The sequence below is a fragment of the Tachyglossus aculeatus genome, chromosome 1 (assembly GCF_015852505.1).
Source record: "Tachyglossus aculeatus isolate mTacAcu1 chromosome 1, mTacAcu1.pri, whole genome shotgun sequence".
Taxonomy (NCBI): domain Eukaryota; kingdom Metazoa; phylum Chordata; class Mammalia; order Monotremata; family Tachyglossidae; genus Tachyglossus; species Tachyglossus aculeatus.
In genome coordinates, this window is record NC_052066.1 from 2,415,599 (window position 1) to 2,435,357 (window position 19,759).

Here is a 19,759-nt window from a genome sequence, read left to right on the forward strand (position 1 = left end):
ATCTGTAAAATGGGGATGAAGACTGTGAGCCCCACGTGGGGACAACCTGATCACCTTGTAAATTCCCCAGCGCTTAGAACAGTGCTCTGCACATAGTAAGTGCTTAATAAATGTCATTATTATTATTATTATTACTAATAATAATAAATGCCATTATTTCACTCCTTTAGTGATAACCCCTCGCCCTGCCCCGCTCCGGGCCTCAGTTCCCTCATCTGGAAAATGGGGATGAAGACTGCGAGCCCCCCGTGGGATAACCTGATCACCTTGTAACCTCCCCAGCGCTTAGAACAGAGCTTTGCACATAGTAAGCGCTTAATAGATGTCCTTATTAATTAATTAATCAATACGATTGAATGAATGAAGGCCCTCTGACTCCCGAGCCCGGGCTCTTTCCACCGAGTCACGCTGCTTCTCTAAACGACCAAGCTATTTGAGTCCGTCAAAATTCAATGGAAATGACCAAGCTATTTGCGTCCATCAAGTAACTAGGCTTGGCTTGAGTAGAGCAAGTCATCACACGCACCCAGGGCGGTCAAACAGTCCTAGCCCACCTGCATATATGTCTATATGTTGGTACATATTTATTACTCTGTTTATTGATTGATTTTACTTGTCCATATCCATTCTATTTATTTGATTTTGTTAGTATGTTTGGTTTTGTTCTCTGTCTCCCCCTTTCAGACCGTGAGCCCGCCGTCGGGTAGGGACCGTCTCTAGACGTTGCCAACTTGGACTTCCCAAGCGCTTAGTCCAGTGCTCTGCACACAGTAAGCCCTCGATAAATACGATTGATTGATTGATATGTATATATGTTTGTACAGATTTATTACTCTATTTATTTATTTATTTTACTTGTCCACATCTATTCTATTGATTTTGTTTTGTTAGTATGTTCGGTTTTGTTCTCCGTCTCCCCCTTTTAGACTGTGAGCCCACTGGTGGGTAGGGACCGTCTCTAGACGTTGCCAACTTGGACTTCCCAAGCACTTAGTCCAGTGCTCTGCACACAGTAAGCGCTCAATGAATACGATTGATTAATTGATTGATATGTATATATGTTTGTACATGTTTATTACTCTATTTATTTATTTATTTTACTTGTACATATCTATTCTATTCATTTTATTTTGTTAGTATGTTTGGTTTTGTTCTCTGTCTCCCCCTCCTAGACTGTGAGCCCGCTGGCGGGTAGGGACCGTCTCTAGATGTTGCCAACTTGGACTTCCCAAGCGCTTAGTACAATGCTCTGCACACAGTAAGCGCTCAATAAATATGATTGATTGATTGATATGTATATATGTATCTATGTTTGCACATATTTATTACTCTATTTACTTATTCATTTTACTTGTACATATCTATTCTATTTATTTTATTTTGTTAGGATGTTTGGTTTTGTTCTCTTTCTCCCCCTTTCAGACTGTGAGCCCACTGTTGGGTAGGGACTGTCTCTGTTCCCACCTTTTACTTCCCAAGCACTTAGTACAGCGCTCTGCACACAGTAAGCGCTCAATAAATATGATTGATTGATTGATATGTATATATGTATATATGTTTGTACATATTTATTACTCTATTCATTTATTCGTTTTACTTGTATATATCTATTCTATTTATTTTATTTTGTTAGTATGTTTGGTTTTGTTCTCTGTCTCCCCCTTCTAGACTGTGAGCCCACTGTTGGGTAGGGACCGTCTCTAGATGTTGCCAACTTGTACTCCCCAAGCGCTTAGTACAGTGCTCTGCACACAGTAAGCACTCAATAAATACGATTGATTGATTGATATGTATATATGTATATATGTTTGTACATATTTATTACTCTATTTTATTTATTGATTTTACTTGTACATATCTATTCTATTTATTTTATTTTGTTAGTATGTTTGGTTTTGTTGTCTGTCTCCCCCTTTTAGACTGTGAGCCCTCTGTCGGGTAGGGACCGTCTCTAGATGTTGCCAACTTGGACTTCCCAAGCGCTTAGTCCAGTGCTCTGCACACAGTAAGCGCTCAATAAATACGATTGATTGATTGATTGATTGATATTTCACTCCTCTAGTGATAACCCCCTCACCCTGCCCTGATCTCGCCTGCAATTTAGACGCCCAGCCCGCATCCTGCCTCCGGCCTGGACCGCCTTCCTTCCTCAAATCCCCCGGACAATGGCTCTCCCCTTCTTCAATCAATCGTATTTACTGAGCGCTTACTGTGTGCAGAGCACTGTACTAAGCGCTTGGGAAGTCCAAGTTGGCAACCTAGAGAGACGGTCCCTACCCAACAGTGGGCTCACAGTCTTCAAAGCCTTCTTGAAGGCACACCTCTTCCCAAAGGCCTTCCCAGATTAAGCCCCACTTTTCCTCATCTCCCACTCCCTTCTGCGTCACTCCGACTCGCTCCCTTCGCGCTTCCCCCGTCCAGGCCGCATTCATTCAATCGTATTTATTGAGCGCTTACTGTGTGCAGAGCACTGGACTAAGCGCTTGGGAAGTCCAAGTTGGCAACATCTAGAGACGGTCCCTACCCAACAGCGGGCGCACAGTCTAGAAGGGGGAGACAGACAGCAAAAGAAAGCGTATAAAACAAATAAAATGAATAGAATAAATATGTACAAGTAAAATAAATGCATTCATTCATTCAATTGTATTTATTGAGCACTTACTGTGTGCAGAGCACTGGACTAAGCACTTGGGAAGTCCAAGTTGGCAACAGATAGAGACGGTCCCTACCCACTAGCGGGCTCACAGTCTAGAAGGGGGAGACAGAGAACAAAACAAAACATATAAACCAAATAAAATAAATAGAATAAATATGTACAAGTAAAATTAATGCATTCATTCATTCAATTGTATTTATTGAGCGCTTACTGTGTGCAGAGCACTGGTGGACCAAGCGCTTGGGAAGTATAAGTTTGCAACAGATTGAGATGGTCCCTACCCAATAGTGGGCTCACAGTCTAGAAGGGGGAGACAGACAACAAAACAAAACATATAAACCAAATAGAATTAATAGAATAAATAAGTACAAGTAAAATAAATGCATTCATCCATTCAATCGTATTTATTGAGCGCTTACTGTGTGCAGAGCACTGGACTAAGCGCTTGGAAAGTCCAAGTCGGCAACATATAGAGACAGACCCTCCCCAACAGCGGGCTCCCAGTCTAGAAGGGGGAGACAGACGACAAAACAAAACATATAAACCAAATAAAATAAATAGAATAAATATGTACAAGTAAAATAAATGCATTCATTCATTCAATCGTATTTATTGAGTGCTTACTGTGAGCAGAGCACTATACTAAGCACTTGGGAAGTACAAGTTTGCAACAGATAGAGACGGTCCCTACCCAATAGCGGGCTCACAGTCTAGAAGCGGGAGACAGACAACAAAACAAAACATATAAACCAAATAAAATAAATAGAATAAATATGTACAAGTAAAATAAATGCATTCATTGATTCAATCGTATTTATTGAGCGCTTACTGTGTGCAGAGCACTGTACTAACCACTTGGGAAGTATAAGTTTGCAACAGATAGAGACGGTCCCTACCCAATGGCAGGCTCACAGTCTAGAAGCGGGAGACAGACGACAAAACCAAACATATTAACAAAATAAAATAAATAGAATAGATATGTACAAGTAAAATAAATGCATTCATTCATTCAATCGTATTTATTGAGTGCTTACTGTGTGCCGAGCACTGTACTAAGTGTTTGGGAAGTACAAGTTGGCAGCAGATAGAGCGGGTCCCTACCCAATAGCGGGCTCACAGTCTAGAAGGGGGAGACAGACGACAAAACAAAACCTATAAACCAAATAAAATAAATAGAATTAATATGTACAAGTAAAATAAATGCATTCATTGATTCAATCGTATTTATTGAGCGCTTACTGTGAGCAGAGCACTATACTAAGCGCTTGGGAAGTCCAAGTTGGCAACATCTAGAGACGGTCCCTACCCAACAGCGGGCGCACAGTCTAGAAGGGGGAGACAGAGAACAAAACCAAACATATTAACAAAATAAAATAAATAGAATAGATATGTACAAGTAAAATAAATGCATTCATTCATTCAATCGTATTTATTGAGTGCTTACTGTGTGCAGAGCACTGGACTAAGTGTTTGGGAAGTACAAGTTGGCAGCAGATAGAGCGGGTCCCTACCCAACAGCGGGCTCACAGTCTAGAAGGGGGAGACAGACGACAAAACAAAACATATAAACCAAAGAAAATAAATAGAATAAATATGTACAAGTAAAATAAATGCATTCATTCATTCAATCGTATTTATTGAGCGCTTACTGTGTGCAGAGCACTATACTAAGCGCTTGGGAAGTACAAGTTGGCAACAGATAGAGACGGTCCCTACCCAACAGCGGGCTCACAGTCTAGAAGGGGGAGACAGGCAACAAGACAAAACATATAAACCAAATAAAATAAATGGAATAAATATGTACAAGTAAACCGCTTATGTCCAGATCTACCATTTTATTTCTCTGTCCTGATGTCTGTCTCTCCACCCTCCACCCTGCTGCAGACTGTGAGCTCGCTGTGGGCGGGGAATGCCCCTGTTCATTGTTGTAATCTACTTTCCCAAGTGCTTAGCACACAGTAAGCGCTTAATAAATACTATCGAATTAATGAATTGGAGAAGCAGTGTGGCTCAGTGGAAAGAGCCCGGGCTTTGGAGTCCGAGGTCACGGGTTCCAATCCCTGCTCCGCCACTTGTCAGCTATGTGACTTTGGGCAAGTCACTTCACTTCTCTGGGCCTCAGTTCCCTCATCTGTAAAATGGGGATGAAGGCTGTGAGCCCCCCGGGGGACAACCTGATCACCTTGTAACCTCCCCAGCGCTTAGAACAGTGCTTTGCACATAGTAAGCGCTTAATAAATGCTATCATTATTATTATTATTATTCGGAGTCAGAGGTCATGGGTTCAAATACCGGCCCCGCCAATTGTCAGCAGTGTGACTTCTCCGGGCCTCAGTTCCCTCATCTGGAAAATGGGGATGAAGACTACGAGCCCCCCGTGGGACAACCTGATCACCTTGGAACCTTCCCTGCGCTTAGAACAGTCCTTTGCACATAGTAAGCGCTTAATAAATGCCATTATTATTATTATGAATGACTGTGTGACTTTGGGCAGGTCACTTCACTTCTCTGGGCCTCAGTTCCCTCATCTGTAAAATGGGGGTGAAGACTGTGAGCCCCATGTGGGACAACTTGATTACCTTGCATTCCCCCCAGCGCTTAGAACAGTGCTTGGCTCATAGTAAGCGCTTAAATGCCATCATGATCAGAAGCAGCGTGGCTCAGCGGAAAGAGCCCGGGCTTTGGAGTCAGAGGTCATGGGTTCAAATCCCGGCTCCACCACTTGTCAGCTGTGTGACTTTGGGCAAGCCACTTCGCTTCTCCGGGCCTCAGTTCCCTCATCTGGAAAATGGGGATGAAGACTGGGAGCCCCCCCCATGGGACAGCCTGATCACCTTGTAACCTCCCCAGCGCTTAGAACAGTGCTTTGCACATAGTAAGCGCTTAACAAATACCATCATTATTATAGTCGGCCCTCAACCAATACTGCCATTATTATTATTTTGTGGGGGGACTAGGTGAATTCAGGGGGGATGGGGGAATTTAGTACTTAGTAAGCGCTTAGTACAGTGCTCTGCACACAGTAAGCGCTTAATAAATATGGTGGAATGGATGGATGAATGAATGAACTCGGCTGGGGAAGAGCCGAGATCCTCTAGACCGTGAGCTCGTTGGGGGCACGGAATGTGCCGCATCATCATCATCATCATCAATCGTATTTATTGAGCGCTTACTATCATCATCATCATCAATCGTATTTATTGAGCGCTTACTATGTGCAGAGCACTGTACTAAGCGCTTGGGAAGTACAAATTGGCAACATCTAGAGACAGCCCCTACCCAACAGTGGGCTCACAGTCTAAAAGGGGGAGGCAGAGGACTAAACCAAACATACTAACAAAATCAAATAAATAGAATAGATATGGACAAGTAAAATAGAGTAATAAATAAATAGAGTAATAAATCTGCACAAACATATATACAGGTGCTGTGGGGAAGGGAAGGAGGTAAGATGGGGGGGATGGAGAGGGGGACGAGCCTGATGTGATAGGTTCCTCTCCCAAGCGCTCAGTACAGTGATTTGCACACAGTAAGCGTTCAATAAATACGATTATTATTAATAATATAATTATATATTATAAATATATAGTATATTATAAATATAATTATATTAATAATAATATGTTTTGTTTTGTCGTCTGTCTCCCCCTTCTAGACTGTGAGCCCACTGTTGGGTAGGGACCGTCTCTAGATGTTGCCGACTTGGACTTCCAAAGCGCTTAGTCCAGTGCTCTGCACACAGTAAGCGCTCAATAAATACGATCGAATGAATGATTAAATGCCATTATTATTATTATGAATGAAACAAACAACTCAAACTCTCCCCCTTTTAGACTGTGAGCCCACTGCTGGGTAGGGACTGTCTCTATATGTTGCCAATTTGTGCTTCCCAAGCGCTTAGTACAGCGCTCTGCACATAGTAAGCGCTCAATAAATATGATTGATGATGATGAAATGCGAAAGGTCAGAGAAAAAAGGGGGGGACAAATGAAGGGCTTTGTCCACTGTGCTTCCGGACTTGGAACGTCTTCCCTCTTCATATCAGAAAATCCCTCTCCCCACTTTCAAAGATGGTAATTGTTGAATCAATCAATCAATCAATCAATCAATCAATCGTATTTATTGAGCGCTTACTGTGTGCGGAGCACTGTACTAAGCGCTTGGGAAGTCCAAGTTGGCAACATCTAGAGACGGTCCCTACCCAACAGCGGGCTCACAGGCTAGAAGAAGGCTGGAAAGGGTCATGAAATGTGCCGACGTAACAATTGCCACAAAACTCCAAATTTTTCCAGTGACAGCGGATGGAGCCGGAAGCTGGACGGGGAAAAAACGGGATAGAAAGAGCATCGATTCTTTGGAAATGGGTCGGGGAAGCCTTTTGCGAATCCCCAGATACCAACACGTGGATTTGGGAGCAAATTGAACCATTCGGAAGGCCAAATGACTCCGCTTAATTGAGCATATTTTGGACATACAACTAATTCTTTAGAAAAGACGCGAATGCTAGGAAATGTCCAGGGAAACTGAGGAAGAGGCAGAGCAGCAGGTAGGCGGGTAGACACCATAACAGCGTGAAGCAGCGTGGCTCAGTGGGAAAGAGCCCGGGCTTTGGAGTCAGAGGTCATGGGTTCAAATCCCGGCTCTGCCACTTGTCAGCTGGGGAACTTTGGGCAAGTCACTTCACTTCTCTGGGCCTCAGTGACCTCATCTGGAAAATGGGGATGAAGACTGTGAACCCCCCGTGGGACAACCTGATCACCTTGTAACCTCCCCAGTGCTTAGAACAGTGCTTTGCACATAGTAAGCGCTTAATAAATGCCATCTTTATTATTATTATTGGAGTCAGAGGTCATGGGTTCAAATCCTGACTCTACCACTTGTCAGCTGGGTGACTTTGGGCAAGTCACTTCACTTCTCTGGGCCTCAGTGACCTCATCTGGAAAATGGGGATGAAGACCGTGAGCCCCCTGTGGGACAACCTGATCACCTTGTAACCTCCCCAGTGCTTAAAACAGTGCTTTGCACATAGTAAGCGCTTAATAAATGCTATTATTATTATTATTATTGTTATTATTGGAGTCAGAGGTCATGGGTTCAAATCCTGGCTCTACCACTTGTCAGCTGTGTGACTTTGGGCAAGTCATTTAATTTCTCTGGGCCTCAGTTACCTCATCTGGAAAATGGGGATGAAGACCGTGAGCCCCCCGTGGGACAACCTGATCACCTTGTAACCTCCCCAGCGCTTAGAACAGTGCTTGGCACATAGTAAGCGCTTAATAAATGACATCATTATTATTATTATTAACCCCTGACCTCTGACTCCAAAGCCCGGGCTCTTTCCACTGAGCCACGCTGCTTCTCATGTATGTAAGTACTGAGGGGTGGGAAAAGGGGGCTTTGGGGGGGTCTAGAGGCTTCTAGACTGTGAGCCCACTGTTGGGTAGGGACCGTCTCTATATGTTGCCAACTTGGACTTCCCAAGCGCTTAGTACAGTGCTCTGCACACAGTAAGTGCTCAATAAATACGATTGATTGATTGATTGATTGATTGATTGGAGGGGGGTGAGGAGTGGGGGGCTTGGAGGGGAGAGGGGCCGGGGGGAGGGGGCCGGGGGGGGGTGAGGAGTTGATAATGATGATGGCAGTCGTTAAGCGCTTACTCTGTGCCGAGCACTGTTCTAAGCGCTGAGGAAGATTCACTCATTCGTTCAATCGTATTTATTGAGCGCTTACTGTGTGCAGAGCACTGGACTAAGCGCTTGGGAAGGACAAGTTGGATCCCAGGCCATCAGGTTGCCCCCCTGGGGCTCACAGCCTTCACCCCCATTTTCCAGATGAGGTCACTGAGGCCCAGAGCAGTGAAGCTATGAAGTACAAAGCGCTTAGTCCAGTGCTCTGCACACAGTAAGCGCTCAATAAATACAATTGAATGAATGAAGTGACTTGCCCAAGGTCAGGCAGTAGACAAGTGGAGGAGCTGGAGTCACTTCACTCCTCTGGGCCTCATTTCCCTCATCTGTCAAATGGGGATGAAGGCTATGAGACGCCCCCGTGGGACAACCTCATTCATTCATTCATTCATTCATTCATTCATTCATTCATTCAATCGTATTTATTGAGCGCTTCCTGTGTGCAGAGCACTGGACTAAGCGCTTGGGAAGTCCAAGTAGACAACATCTAGAGACGGTCCCTACCCAACAGTGGGCTCACAGTCTAGAAGGGGGAGACGGACAACAAAATCAAACATATTAACAAAATAAAATAAATAGAATAAATATGTACAGGTAAAATAATTAGAGAAATATGTACAAACATATATATATATATGCAGGTGCTGTGGCGAGGGGAAGGAGGTAAGGTGGTGGGGCGGATGGGGAGGGGGAAGAGGGGGAGAGGAATGAGGGGAAATCCCCAGCCCTTAGAACAGTGCTTTGCACATTCATTCATTCACTCAATCGTATTTATTCATTCGTTCATTCATTCATTCAATCGTATTTATTGAGCGCTCACTGTGTGCAGAGCACTGGACTAAGCGCTTGGGAAGTACGAGTTGGCAACATAGAGAGACGGTCCCTACCCGACAGCGGGCTCACAGTCTAGAAGGGGGAGACAGACAACAAAACCAAACATATTAACAAAATAAAATAAATAGAATAGATATGTACAAGCAAAATAAATAAATAAATAAATAAATAGAGTAATAAATATGTACAAACACATATACATATATATATAGATATATCTCTCTCTCTCTCTTTATGTATACAGGTGCTGTGGGGAGGGGAGGAGGTAAGGTGGGGCGGATGGGGAGGAGGACGAGGGGGAGAGGAAGGAGGGGAAATGCCCAGCGCTTAGCACAGTGCTTTGCACATTCATTCATTCATTCAATCGTATTCATTCATTCATTCATTCAATCGTATTTACTGAGCGCTTACTGTGTGTAGAGCACTGGACTAAGCGCTTGGGAAGTCCAAGTAGGCAACATCTAGAGACGGTCCCTACCAGACAGCGGGCTCACAGTCTAGAAAGGGGAGACAGAGAACAAAACCAAACATATTAACAAAATAAAATAAATAGAATAAATATGTACAAGTAAAATAGAGTAATAAATATGTACAAACATATATACAGTATATACATATATATATATATATGTATACATATATACAGGTGATGTGGGGAGGGGAAGGAGGGGGAGAGGAAGGAGGGGAAATCCCCAGCCCTTAGAACAGTGCTTTGCACATTCATTCATTCATTCAGTCATTCATTCAATCGTATTTATTGAGCGCTTACTGTGTGCAGAGCACTGGACTAAGCGCTTGGGAAGTCCAAGTCGGCAACATCTAGAGCCGGTCCCTACCCAACAGTGGGCTCACGGTCTAGAAGGGGGAGACAGACAACAAAACAAAACACATTAACAAAATAAAATAAACAGAATAAATATGTACAAGTAAAATAGAGTAATCAATATGTACAAACATATATATACATATATATGTATATGCATATATACAGGTGCTGTGGGGAGGGGAAGGAGGGGAAATCCCCAGCCTTTAGAACAGTGCTTTGCACTTTCATTCATTCATTCATTCAATCGTATTTATTGAGCGCTTACTGTGTGTAGAGCACTGGACTAATCAATCAATCAATCATATTTATTGAGCGCTTACTGTGTGCAGAGCACTGTACTAAGCGCTTGGGAAGTACAAGTTGGCAACATACAGAGACAGTCCCTACCCAACTGTGGGCTCACAGTCTAAAAGGGGGAGACAGAGAACAAAACCAAACATACTAACAAAATAAAATAAATAGAATAGATATGTACAAGTAAAACAAATTACTAAGCGCTTGGGAAGTATAAGTTTGCAACATCTAGAGACGGTCCCTACCCAACAGCGGGCCCACAGTCTAGAAGGGGGAGACAGACAACAAAACAAAACGTATTTACAAAATAAAATAAATAGAATAAATATGTACAAGTAAAATAAATAAATAAATAGAGTAATAAATACGTACAAACATATATATATATATATATATATACAGGTGCTGTGTGGAGGGGAAGGAGGTAAGGTGGGGTGGATGGGGAGGGGGAGGAGGGGGAGAGGAAGGAGGGGAAATCCCCAGCCCTTAGAACAGTGCTTTGCACATTCATTCATTCATTCATTCATTCAATCGTATTTATTGAGCGCTTACTGTGTGCAGAGCACTGGACTAAGCGCTTGGGAAGTCCAAGTTGGCAACATATAGAGATGGTCATTCATTCAATCGTATTTATCGAGCGCTTACTGTGTGCAGACCACTTAAGCCCTACCCAACGGCGGGCCCACAGTCTAGAAGGGGGAGACAGACAACAAAACCAAACATATTAACAAAATCAATCAATCAATTGTATTTATTGAGCGCTTACTGTGTGCAGAGCACTGGACTGAGCGCTTGGGAAGTACAAGTTGGCAACATATAGAGACAGTTCGTACCCAACAGCGGGCTCACAGTCTAAAAGGGGGAGACAAAATAAAATAAAAAAGGGGGAAAATAAAATAAATAGAATAGTAAATATGCACATTGTAAGCGCTTAACTTTATTCTGCGCAGAACTTTGTTCCGTTGTCTGTCTCCCCCTTCTAGACTGTGAGCCCGCAGTCGGGTAGGGACCGGCTCTAGATGTTGCCTACGTGGACTCCCCAAGCGCTTAGTACAGTGCTCTGCACACAGTAAGCACTCAATAAATACGATTGAATGAATGAATGAATGTTTGTATGCATTTATTACTCTATTTTACTTGTACATATTTATTCTATTTATTTTATTTTGTTATTATGTTTGGTTTTGTTGTCTGTTTCCCCCCCTAGACTGTGGGCCCGCTGTTGGGTAGGGACCGTCTCTACATGTTGCCAAGTTGGACTTCCCAAGCGCTTAGTCCAGTGCTCTGCACACAGTAAGCGCTCAATAAATACGATTGAATGAATGAATGAATGTTTGTGCGCATTTATTACTCTATTTTACTTGTACATATTTATTCTATTTATTTTATTTTGTTAATATGTTTGGTTTTGTTGTCTGTTTCCCCCCTCTAGTCTGTGGGCCCGCTGTTGGGTAGGGACCGTCTCTACATGTTGCCAAGTTGGACTTCCCAAGCGCTTAGTACAGTGCTCTGCACACAGTAAGCACTCAATAAATACGACTGAATGAATGAATGAATGTTTGTACACATTTATTACTCTATTTTACTTGCACATATTTATTCTATTTATTTTATTTTGTTAATATGTTTGGTTTTGTTGTCTGTTTCCCCCCTCTAGTCTGTGGGCCCGCTGTCGGGTAGGGACCGTCTCTACATGTTGCCAAGTTGGACTTCCCAAGCGCTTAGTACAGTGCTCTGCACACAGTAAGCACTCAATAAATACGACTGAATGAATGAATGAATGTTTGTACACATTTATTACTCTATTTTACTTGCACATATTTATTCTATTTATTTTATTTTGTTAATATGTTTGGTTTTGTTGTCTGTTTCCCCCCTCTAGTCTGTGGGCCCGCTGTTGGGTAGGGACCGTCTCTACATGTTGCCAAGTTGGACTTCCCAAGCGCTTAGTACAGTGCTCTGCACACAGTAAGCACTCAATAAATACGACTGAATGAATGAATGAATGTTTGTACACATTTATTACTCTATTTTACTTGCACATATTTATTCTATTTATTTTATTTTGTTAATATGTTTGGTTTTGTTGTCTGTTTCCCCCCTCTAGACTATGGGCCCGCTGTCGGGTAGGGACCGTCTCTCTAGGTTGCCAACTTGGACTTCCCAAGCACTTAGTACAGCGCTCTGCACACAGTAAGCGCTCAATAAATACGATTGAATGAATGAATGAATGTTTGTACGTATTTATTACTCTATTTTACTTGTACATATTTATTCTATTTATTTTATTTTGTTAATACGTTTTGTCTTGTTGTCTGTCTCCCACTTCTAGACTGTGAGCCCGCTGCTGGGTAGGGACCGTCTCTCCATGTTGCCAACTTGGGCTTACCAAGTGCTTAGTACAGCGCTCTGCACACAGTAAGCGCTCAATAAATACGATTGAATGAATGAATGTTTGTACGTATTTACTACTCTATTTTACTTGTACATATTTATTCTATTTATTTTATTTTGTGAATATGTTTTGTCTTGTTGTCTGTCTCCCCTTTCTAGACTGTGAGCCCGCTGTTGGGTAGGGACCGTCCCTAGATGTTGCCAACTTGGACTTCCCAAGCGCTTAGTACAGTGCTCTGCACACAGTGAGTGCTCAATAAAGACGACTGAATGAATGAACGAACGAATGAATAAATACGATTGAATGAATGAATGAATGAATGAATGTGCAAAGCACTGTTCTAAGCGCTGGGCACTTCCCCTCCTTCCTCTCCCCGTCCTCCCCTTTCCAATTCTCCCCACCTTACCGCCTTCCCCTCCCCGCAGCACCTGTACACATATATAGTAATAATATAGTAATATAGCAATAGCAATAATAATGTAATAATACAATATATTAATATCAAGCAATAATAAATGCATACATAATAGTAATCATGAAATAGAATAGTAATATATATTATATTAATATTAAGTAATAACAATATATGCGCACATATTATTATTGCTTAACATTAATATATTATATCAAATATATAGAATTATAGTAATATAGTAATAGTAATGATAATAGTAATGATATAATAATAAACAATATAACATAATATATAATTTAATAATATAATAATATAATATATTATTATATTGTTATGTTATTCCTATTATATATGCATATATTATTGCTTCATATTAATATATTATATATAATATATAATTATAGTAATATAGTAATAGTAATGATAATGGCAATAATATAACAATATAATGATATATTAATATTAAGCAATAATAATATATGCATATAACAATATATTCATTTAATATTTAATATCAATATATTGTCGATTATTATATTATTGCCATTATCATTACTATTACTATATTACTATAATTATATATTATATATAATATATTAATATGAAGCAATAATATATGCACATATAATAGTAACAACATAACAATATAATAATATATTAATATTAAGCAATAATAATATATGCATATATTATATATAATATATTAATATTAAGCAATAATTTATGCTTATATAATAGTAATAATATAATAATATATTAATATTAAGCAATAATAATATATGCATATATTATTACTTAGCATTAATATATTATATATAATATATAATTATAGTAATATAGCAATAGTAATGATAATAGCAATTATATAATAATAGACAATATATTGATATTAAGTAATAATATATGCATATATAATAGCAATAATAATATAACAATATAATAAATATATATATATAATATATTAATATTAAGCAATAATGATATATGCATATATTATTATTGCTTAATATTAATATATTATATATGCATATATAGTATGCATATATTATTTTTGCTTAATATTAATATATCATATTATATATATATATATAATCATAGTAAGAAAGTAATAGCAATAATAATAGTAATAATATAATAATAGACACTATATTAATATTAAGTAATAATATATGCGTATATGATAGTAATAATAATATGATAACATATGCTATATTAATATAAAGTAATAATATATGCATATATTAATGTTACTTGATATTAATATATTATGCATGCAATATATATAGTATATATTTGCATATATTATCATTATTACTAATAGATGCCATGTCCTTTGAGTCTCAGGCCTGGGCCCTGGGGAGAGGGGATGGGGGGGTGGGGATTTGGGGGGCCTGCAGGAGGGAAGGGAGGCTGGGAATGGGGAAGGGGCTGGGGGGGGGGTCCTGCAGGGTGGGGGTGGGGTGGGGGCCTCATTGTGACGCCCCCCGGGGGCCCCAGGCCTGGGCCAGAGGGGTCCGGCCCTGACCACACTCCGCCCTGACCGACCGCCTGACCGCCCTGACATCCAGCTCTGAGTGGTAATAGACACCCCCAACCCCTGACCCCTGACCCCTGACCTCTGACCCCCCACCCGCAACCTCCACCCTAAAGATTGTGAGCAGGGGAGGGGGGGGGCGGAGACACGGGGGCAGGGGGTAATAATGATAATAATAATAATAATGGTATTTGTTCAGCGCTTGCTATGCGCAAAGCACTGTTCTAAGCGCTGGGGAGGTTACAAGGTGATCGCTCTGACACCTTTTTATGATTACTATTATTATGAATGATTAATCAATCATATGATATATTCATTCATTTAATCGTATTTATTGAGCGCTTACTGTGTGCAGAGCACTGGACTAAGCGCTTGGGAAGTCCAAGTTGGCGACATATAGAGACGGTCCCTACCCAACAGTGGGCTCACGGTCTAAAATAATATAATTATTAATGATGATAGTAGTGATGATTCATTCATTCTTTCAATCGTATTTATTGAGCGCTTACTGTGTGCAGAGCACTGTACTAAGCGCTTGGGAAGTCCAGGTTGGCAACATATAGAGATGGTCCCGACCCAACAACGGGCTCACAGTCTAGAAGGGATGATGATGATGACAGTATTTGTCCCGACTCTGCCACTTGTCAGCTGTGTGACTTTAGGCAAGTCACTTAACTTCTCTGGGCCTCAGTGACCTCATCTGGAAAATGGGGACTAAGACTGTGAGCCCCACGTGGGACAACCTGATCACCTTATATCCCCCCCAGCGCTTAGAACAGTGCTTTGCACATAGTAAGCGCTTAATAAATGCCATTGTCATCATCATCATCATCATCAAGTGCTTACACTGTGCCAAGCACTATTCTAAGCGCTGGGGGAGATCCAAGTTCATCAAGTTGTCCCACAAGGGCTCGCAGTCTTAAATCCCCATTTTCCAGAGGAGGAAACTGAGGCCCAGAGAAGGGAAGCGGCTTGCCCAAGGTCACACAGGAGACAAGCGGCAGAGCTGGGATTAGAACCCATGACCTCTGACTCCAAAGCCCGGGCTCTTTCCACTGAGCCACCCGCCTCCACACCAGGAAGCCTTCCCTCATAATAATAATAATGATGGCATTTATTAAGTGCTTTCTATGTGCTAAGCACTGCTCTAAGCACTGGGGTGGATGCAAGGTAATCGGGTTGTCCCATGTGGTGCTTACAGTCTTCATCCCCATTTTCCAGCTGGAGGAACTGAGGCACAGAAAATAATAATGATGATGATGGCATTTGTTAAGCGCTTACTGTGTGCAAAGCACTGTTCTAAGCGCTGGGGAGGTTACAAGGTGATCAGGTTGTCCCACGGGGGGCTCACAGTCTTCATCCCCATTTTCCAGCTGAAGGAACTGAGGCACAGAAAATAATAATGATGATGATGGCATTTGTTAAGCGCTTACTGTGTGCAAAGCACTGTTCTAAGCGCTGGGGAGGATACAAGGTGATCAGGTTGTCATACGGGGGGCTCACGGTCTTCATCCCCATTTTCCAGATGAGGGAACTGAGGCCCAGAGAAGTGAAATTCATTCATTCAATCGTCTTTATTGAGCGCTTACTGTGTGCAGAGCACTGGACTAAGCGCTTGGGAAGTCCAAGTTGGCAACTTATAGAGATGGTCACTACCCAACAACGGGCTCACAGTCTAGAAGGGGGAGACAGACAACAAAACAAAACATGAGGACAGGTGTCAAGTCGTCAGAACAAATAGAATTAGAGCTAAATGCGCATCATTAACAAAATAAATAGAATAGTAAATATGGACAAGGAAAATAAATAGAGTGATAAACCTGTACAAATATATATCCAGGTGCTGTGGGGAGGGGAAGGAGGGAAGGCCGGGGGGATGGGGAGGAGGAGAGGAAGAAGGGGGCTCAGTCTGGGTGACAACAAGGTGACAACCTTTTATTATTTCATTCATTCAATCGTATTTATTGAGCGCTTACTGTGTGCAGAGCACTGTACTAAGCGCTTGGGAAGTGTAGGTTGATAACATCTAGAGACGGTCCCTACCCAGCAACGGGCTCACAGTCTAGAAGGGGGAGACAGACAACAAAACAAAACATGTGGACAGGTGTCAAGTCATCAGAAGAGCTAAATGTGCATCATTAACAAAATAAATGGAATAGTAAATATGTCCAAGTAAAATAAATAGAGTGATAAACCTGTACAAATATATATCCAGGTGCTGTGGGGAGGGGAAGGAGGGAGGGCCGGGGGAAGGGGGAGGAGGAGAGGAAAAGGGGGCTCAGTCTGGGTGACAACAAGGTGACAATCATTCATTCATTCATCCATTCAATCGTATTTATTGAGCGCTTCCTGTGTGCACAGCACTGTACTAAGCGCTTGGGAAGTACAGGTTGGTAACATATAGAGACGGTCCCTACCCAACAACGGGCTCACAGTCTAGAAGGGGGAGACAGACAACAAAACAAAACATGTGGACAGGTGTCAGGTCGTCAGAAGAAATAGAATTAGAGCTAAATGTGCATCATTAACAAAATAAATGGAATAGTAAGTATGTACAGTAAAATAAATAGAGTGATAAATCTGTACAAATATATATCCAGGTGCTGTGGGGAGGGGAAGGAGGGAGGGCTGGGGGGAGGGGGAGGGGGAGAGGAAGGAGGGGGCTCAGTCTGGGTGACAACAAGGTGACAATCATTCATTCATTCATCCATTCAATCGTATTTATTGAGCGCTTCCTGTGTGCAGAGCACTGTACTAAGCGCTTGGGAAGTACAGGTTGGTAACATATAGAGACGGTCCCTACCCAACAACGGGCTCACAGTCTAGAAGGGGGAGACGGACAACAAAACAAAACATGTGGACAGGTGTCAGGTCGTCAGAACAAATAGAATTAGAGCTAAATGTGCATCATTAACAAAATAAATAGAATAGTAAATATGAACAAGTAAAATAAATAGAGTGATAAATCTGTACAAATGTATATCCAGGTGTTGTGGGGAGGGGAAGGAGGGAGGGTCGGGGGGATGGGGAGGGGGAGAGGAAGGAGGGGCCTCAGTGGTTCAAATCCTGGCTCTGCCAATTGTCAGCTGTGTGACTTTGGGCAAGTCACTTCACTTCTCTGGGCCTCAGTTCCCTCATCTGGAAAATGGGGATGAAGACTGTGAGCCCCCCGTGGGACAACCTCATTACTTTGTAACCTTCCCAGCGCTTAGAACAGTGCTTTGCACATACTAAGCGCTTAATAAATGCCATTGTTATTATTATTAAATACGATTGAATGAATGAATACTAAGCACTTGTGAGATGCAGTGTGGCTTAGTGGAAAGAGCCCGGGCTTTGGAGTCAGAGGCTGTGGGTTCAAATCCCGGCTCTGCCACTTGTCAGCTGTGTGACTTTAGGCAAGTCACTTCACTTCTCTGGGCCTCAGTTCCCTCATCTGGAAAATGGGGATGAAGACTGTGAGCCCCAGGTAGGGAAACCTGATCACCTTGTACCTACCCCACGTTTAGAACAGGGCTTGGCACATAGAGTACACATAGACTGTGAGCCCACCTCTTAGACTGTGAGCCCACTGTTGGGTAGAGACTGTCTCTATATGTTGCCAACTTGTACTTCCCAAGTGCTTAGTACAGTGCTCTGCACACAGTAAGCGCTCAATAAATACGATTGATGATAGTAAGCACTTAACAAATACTATTATTATTATTATTATTGTTATTATTACTATAACAGAGTTGGTAGACATGTTTCCTGACCATAGTGTGGTTACAGTCTAGAGGGGGAGACGGAAATGTAGAGGGAGAGACAGAAGCGTAAAGGGAGAGACAGAAGTGTAGGTGGAGAGACAGAAGTGAAGAGGGAGAGACAGAAGTGAAGAGGGAGAGACAGAAGTGAAGAGGGAAAGACAGAAGTGAAGGGGGAGATAGAAGTGTAAAGGGAGAGACAGAAGTGTAGACAGAGAAATAGAAGTGTAGAGGGGGAGACAGAAATGTAGAGGGAGCGACAGAAGTGAAGGGGAGACAGAAGCATAAAGGGAGAGACAGAAGTGAAGAGGGAGAGACTGAAATGAAGGGGGAGAGAATGAAATTAAGGGGGAGACAGAAGTGTAAAGGGGGAGACAGAAGTGTAAAGGGAGAGACAGAAGTGTAAAGGGAGAGACAGAAGTGTAAAGGGAGAGACAGAAGTGTAAGGGAGATGCAGAAATGTTAGAGGGGGAAACAAGTGTAAAGAGATAGAAGTGTAGAGGGAGAGACAGAATTGAAGAGGGAGAGACAGAAGTGAAGAGGGAGAGACAGAAATGTTAGAGGGGGAGACAAGTGTAAAGGAAGAGTTAGAAGTGTAGAGGGAGAGACAGAAGTGAAGAGGGAGAGATAGAAGTGAAGGGGGAGACAGAAGCGTAAAGGGAGAGACAGAAGTGAAGAGGGAGAGACTGAAATGAAGGGGGAGAGACTGAAATGAAGGGGGAGACAGAAGTGCAAAGGGGGAGACAGAAGTGTAAAGGGAGAGACAGAAGTGTAGATGGACAGCTAGAAGTGTAGAGGGGGAGACAGAAGTGTAAGGGAGAGGCAGAAATGTTAGAGGGGGAAACAAGTGTAAAGAGATAGAAGTGTAGAGGGAGAGACAGAAGTGAAGAGGGAGAGACAGAAGCATAAAGGGAGAGACAGAAGTGTAGATGGAGAGATAGAAGTGTAGAGGGGGAGACAGAAGTGTAAGGGAGAGTCAGAAATGTTAGGGGGGGAGACAAGTGTAAAGGAAGAGATAGAAGTGTAGAGGGAGAGACAGAAGTGAAGAGGGAGAGACGGAAGTGAAGGGGGAGACAGAAGCGTAAAGGGAGAGACTGAAGTGTAGATGGAGAGCTAGAAGTGTAGAGGGGGAGACAGAAGTGTAAGGGAGAGGCAGAAATGTTAGAGGGGGAAACAAGTGTAAAGAGATAGAAGTGTAGAGGGAGAGACAGAAGTGAAGAGGGAGAGACAGAAGCATAAAGGGAGAGACAGAAGTGTAGATGGAGAGATAGAAGTGTAGAGGGGGAGACAGAAGTGTAAGGGAGAGTCAGAAATGTTAGGGGGGGAGACAAGTGTAAAGGAAGAGATAGAAGTGTAGAGGGAGAGACAGAAG

General features: G+C 42.2%; 1 long non-coding RNA gene across 1 annotated transcript in view; it reads left to right on the forward strand.

The window, feature by feature from the left end:
• The first annotated feature begins 14,627 nt into the window (after positions 1-14,627).
• LOC119925356 overlaps positions 14,628-19,759 on the forward strand; it is a 29,104-nt gene continuing 23,972 nt past the window's right edge. Inside the window, exon 1 of the long non-coding RNA XR_005449809.1 lies at positions 14,628-14,687. This is a non-coding gene — a long non-coding RNA (uncharacterized LOC119925356). The remainder of the gene's footprint in view (positions 14,688-19,759) is intronic.